The sequence below is a fragment of the Papaver somniferum genome, chromosome 10, assembly GCF_003573695.1.
Source record: "Papaver somniferum cultivar HN1 chromosome 10, ASM357369v1, whole genome shotgun sequence".
Classification (NCBI taxonomy): Eukaryota; Viridiplantae; Streptophyta; class Magnoliopsida; order Ranunculales; family Papaveraceae; genus Papaver; species Papaver somniferum.
This window is the reverse complement of record NC_039367.1, coordinates 6,660,624-6,666,572: the sequence shown is the minus strand read 5'-3', so window position 1 is coordinate 6,666,572 and position 5,949 is coordinate 6,660,624.

The window sequence follows — 5,949 nt, the reverse complement described above, 5'->3', positions numbered from 1 at the left end:
TTAGTAATAAATATTCAACGTGCAGGCATCTGAGCATCGAATAAGCCCTGAAGAAATGGTGCAAGTGTGTTTAGCAATAATGCACAGACCAACATCTGAATGCGCGAACGAGCATTTCAGAACACGAAGGAATGATGAACCTATGCAAAATAGGAAGAAAATAATAATAAAATATTTGCAAAAGCGCCAGGGGACTGCCATCAGCAGCCGGTCTCATGACCTCTTGGTCGGTCCCTCATCTTTTCATGACTAGGTTTTATTATCTGACGCTCACACGAGCATTATTTCAATAAATGATTAAACCAACATTTAATCATTCTTTCACCAACTGGTCCCCAAGAGACTTTGGTATTTTTCTCATTCGAGCTTCTAGGCGTTACATGGTAGACTTATCATCACAGGTAGTCGGTCCCTTCGCTCTGTGCGGTTGATTTTCAATAAATCATCAATTTACTTAAAATTAGGGTTTTTGAATCCAAAGCTTTGCGAAAACGTGATTCTGAGCAGATTCAAATACTGATAATTATATGTTGATCCCATGATCAACACTTTTATTTATTATACTCGACCCAGCAGGCAGTATCTTAAATTAATATTTTATTTGGTCCTGCTATCAACAATTCATCAAACGAGCAATATTTGCTAAAACCGGCAATATTTGCTCAAACTAGCAATATTCGCTCAGACTAGCAGTATTTGCTCAAACCAGCAATATTTGCTCAGATTAAAGAATATTGGTTCAAATATCAATACTCAACAATTCAGCAACATAATTTGCTCGTCTTAGGTTATCAACATAATAATACCTCGTCTCATAAGACATTTTAAATCCATGAGTCTCATAACATTTGCAAATAATGTTCAACTCAGCAATACAAGGACTCATCGTCCCATAAAGTCAGCAATTGACTCCACAATCACGAGACATCAATCGTGTCACATGGGGGATATTAACTAGGGTTTTGATCTGGCGGTCTACGACACGTGTGTTCATACACACGATGAGAATGTGAGCAAGTCGTGCAATCAGTTGGAAGATTCGGCAAAGTAGTGGGTGGAAAACTAACCAAGTTCCCGCATGATGAGCAACTCGTTTTGACATGATTTCCCACGTCCCCACTCTCTGATTCCAGCAACTGTCACATTTCATGGGATCATGGTGTTTTCAATTCCAACAATATAAAAAGACCTCTGTATCATTATTGAAAGGACAAGGAATTTCTCGGCAAGTTCATACAGACAATCTTTCGTCTACAAGAACTCATCGTCTGAGAAATCACTCTCAATTGAGTAAAATTCAATCATTCAGAGCGTTCTTACGCTGAATTCACAACACATATACAATCTCAGATCACTATTGATCCCGCATATTTCTCAGCTTCCTTCCTACAGATCAACCAATCATCTCTTGTGACCGAATTGACTCTGGAACAGCCATTGTTCTTGGTTTAGGCTGGGGTCCTACAGATTGATCTCTCGAAATTAAAGTACCCCCTTCTTGCAGTGCATCTGTGTGAGGTTCAACATTTTGCTCGGTTCAAGGAGTCTCTACAAGGACGTCTCCTCAATTCCATAAAAACCAGCAAATATTTAATCTCTCGGTTGCAATCTCACGATTCCACAAGATGGTTGGTCTTAGGACTAATTCAACTGATCCAAACCCGATCCAGAACCTTTCAAATGGCAATGTTCCTCCTTCCAATGTTACATCTGACGGCACGGAAAATGGAAGAACCTCGAATCTGACAGAGTTGGCTCAAATCTTGGAGATTCATACCAGGAACATGGATATGATGAAGAGTATGATGAACCACATACTCGATTTTCTCATCAAACTGACATCTGAGTTCGGCGGCGTCTCCGCTTCAGAAGTCCCGATACTGGAGACTGATTCGTCACCTAACCCTCAAACCAATAGTTTCACTACTTATGAGAAGCCGGTGGATCAGGAAGTTTCACAATTGATCGAAAATTTGTGTGAACTTTTACACTTTTCCAGGGAGCAGCCTACAAACATGTTTGCCGCACTCAGACAGATATCATCTGACGTGCAAATAACTTCACCAACCCCAGCAGTTGAAGAAGTATCCTTGGTTTCTGAACATTCGATCGACAACATCACTTTTGGAGAAGAATATCGCATGGCAGATGAAGGACATAATCGAGCTTTGTACGTGACTGATTTCATCAAGGGCACTGAATTTAGGAGGGCGCTCGTTAATACAGGCGCTTCCACAAACATCGTCACTATGAAAACTCTTATGATGGCCAGATTCCCACAAGGTAAAATTGTTTTCCATCCCATTCTGATGACAGGATTTGAAGGAAGCCAAAGCCATACATATGGATATGCATATATAGATTTGAGGGTAGGGCCTATTCAATCAAAAATGAAGTTTCATGTGATAGAGCAAGAACCTGACTATCACATGATACTCGGGAGACCGTGGCTCCATGAAAACAAGGTGGTTCCCTCAACTTACCATCAATGTATGAAGGCTTTACTCAACAACAAGATCGTTGACATAGCCTCTTCATCATCTCCTTACGCTCTGGCCTATGATGCTGAATTCATTGAATCCCAGAGAAGCATTCCTGAACCTCCTAAGAATATCTACAACACTCCACTTCCAAGTTGGAAGACTATCGAAGCAGCTGCTGACATGTCATCACTACCTTCGGAAGCAGAACCAGTCAAATCACCTGCTACACCGGTCAAACGCCGTAAGGACCAGGTCATGACCCCAGGATCCAATTTTATGACCATTCATGATGCAGAAGGGAGGGTCGTTTATCGGCGGCGCAAAGATTAACAATTAATACGGGAGTTGATCAAGAGTCTCCCCGAACTAATGAATCATGTCAGATCGAGCAATCACCTGATGATGAGGTTCAAGATGCTCCGCAACAGTTGCAAGATGACACGAATTCTACTACTGATGATCTTGAAACGGTTAACATCGGCACAAAACAAGATCAGATACCAATCTTAATCAGTTCTGCACTATCACTGGAGAAAACGCACATGCCTGGTAGATTTGCTGAAAGAGTATCGGGATATCTTTGATTGGACGTACGAAGAAATGCCTGGTCTGGACGACAAACTGGTCACTCACCGTCTGCATATCACTCCCAGATCCAAAGCTGTTAAACAACCACCTAGACAGTTCAGGCATGAGGTCGAGGAACAAATCAAGGTCGAAATTCAGAAATTGCTAGTAGCAGGATTTATCAAGCCTATTTAACATCCAACATGGCTGGCTAACGTTGTTCCAGTTAAGAAGAAGAATGGTCAAATCTGATGCTGTGTAGATTTCAGGAACCTGAATAAATGTTGTCCAAAGGATGATTTTCCTTTACCCAACATTGATATGCTTGTCGATGCAACCAGCGGCCACGGTATGTTCTCATTCATGGATGGTTACAGTGGATACAACAAGATCAAAATGTTTGAACATGATGCTGCCAAGACCGCGTTTCACACTCCCATTGGGAATTTTCACTACACTGTGATGCCCTTTGGATTGAAGAATGCAGGTGCTACCTACCAATGATCCATGATAGCAATATTTCATGTTATGATGCATAAGAAAGTAGAAGACTATGTCGACGACGTTGTGGTGAAATCGAAAGCTCGAGCATTGCATCCAGAAGTTCTGAGGCAAGTTTTTGAAAGATGCAGAGAATACAAGTTGAAGATGAATCCTCTGAAATGCGCTTTTAGAGTTTCTTCTGGGAAGTTTCTAGGATTCCTGGTCACTTACAAAGGGATCAAAGTTGATCCAGAAAAAGCAAAATCCATTACTACCATGCCTCCTCCATGCATTGTGAAGGAACTATAGAGTTTCATGGGCAAGGTAAATTACATCAGACGCTTCATACCGGGATTGGATCAACTTATTGCTTCGTTCACTCCTTTGCTGAAGAAGGGAGCAAGTTTCACCTGGACAACTGTTCAGCAAGAGGCGTTCCAGAAGGTACAACAGATAATTTTATCACCCGCAGTCATGAGATCTCCAGTACAAGGACGACCACTGATATTATACCCGGCTTCCAGTGATGTTTCTATCGGGGCACTACTAGCTCAAGAAGATGAAGAAGGCGTCGAACATCCAATTTACTATTACAGCTGAACCATGAAGGATGTTCAACTCAGATACCTGAAAGCTGAAAGAGCATACCTGGCATTATCTCATGCAATGCAGAGGTTCAGACATTATTTGCATTCTAACAAAGTCGTTCTCGTCTCCAAAGCTGATCCCATAAAGTTTTTACTCTCAAAACCCGCTCTGATAGGAAGACCTGCAAAATGGCTACTTCAGATGTCAGAGTTCGACATAGTATGCTTTTCTCCCAAAGCAATCAAAGGTCAAGCGGTAGAAGATTTACTGGATGCCTTTCCATGAGAAGATTCCACGACATTACAGGACGATGTACCAGGTGAATTTCCAGAAATTTCAGTCGTCAAGAAAGAAACGTGGCTGATGTACTTTGATGGATCTGCTACTCCTAGCAACGATACTGGAGGAGCGATCATAGTCTTAGTCTCTCCATCTGGTGAAGTATTCTCACATTCATTTAAGATGGACTTCCATTGTACAAATAATTCAGCAGAATATGAAACCTTCTTGCTAGGATTATCCTTAGCTAAACAGGCAGGAACGATGCATATGGAGATCAGAGGAGATTCAAAACTGTTGGTCAATCAAATGAATGGGATATACTCTCTCAAGGAGATAACGCTTGCTTCATTCAGGGCTGAGGCGTAACGACTCCTAACTCATTTCGCTGATGCAACTATCACCCATACTGGACGGACCAACAATAGACATGCTGATGGCTTAGCAACCCTCGCCACCAAGTTGAAATTCGAAGGGTCAGAGAAAGCTATCATAGTACAAAGACGAGCTGTATCATCCACATGGCTTAGTCAAACCGAAGATGCTCAAGCAAACGACTGGAGAACACCTATTATTCATGAACTGAGCAGTTCCATTACAGAAGGAGCAGTTAACCTTAAGGAGCTAGAGAATTTCTTTCTGCTCCACGGGGCCTTGTACCATCGTAATGTTGGTGCCTCTCTATCACGGTGCCTTGGCGATGAAGAAGCGAAGGAAAAGCTCGAAAGTGTGCATCAAGAAGTATGTGGATAGGCGCTGGTGATAACACTTTATAGAAGACTTCAAAGACTTGGGTATTACTGGCCCTCCATGGAAGCACAATCAAGAACTTTGCAGGGATCTTGTCCTAATTGTCAGACACCTCCTCATCATTGAGAGGCCCTGAAACTTCATCACACCAGGGACTGGAGGAAGACTTACATTGAATACCTTCGAGACAATAAATCACCACCAAAAAAGAAAGATGCTATCAAACTCACTCATAAAGCTAAAAGATTTGTCTTTATTGACGGGATCATGTACCGCAAAATATTTGGAGGAGACTTGTTGAGGTGCCTGGCCGGAGATGAAATTCTGACGGTCCTGAAAGAAACCCATGAAGGAGAACACTAGGGAAAAAAGAAATTGTTTCTCCAAATTCACGAGAAGTATTACTGGCCGACTATGGAACATGATGCAGCTGCGTACGTTCAGAAGTGTCAGGTCCACGGTAATCTTATTCATACTCCTTGTCTTCCATTACACTCTATGAATAGTCCATGGCCATTCTATAGTTGGGGACTTGATATCATCGGAAAGATCAATCCAGCATATTCAAAGCAGCATGAATACATCATCACAACTAATGAGTATTTCACTAAGTGGGTCGAAGCAATCCCACTCAGAGGTACTACGGGAGTAACTATTGCAGCCTTCATCAAAGAACACATTATATGTAGATTCGCGTCCCTAAACATATCATCACGGATAATGGGACTCCTTTCGTCAACAATAATGTCGATAAATTGCTCAAGGAGTACAGGATCAAACAAATTTTCTTTACACCATA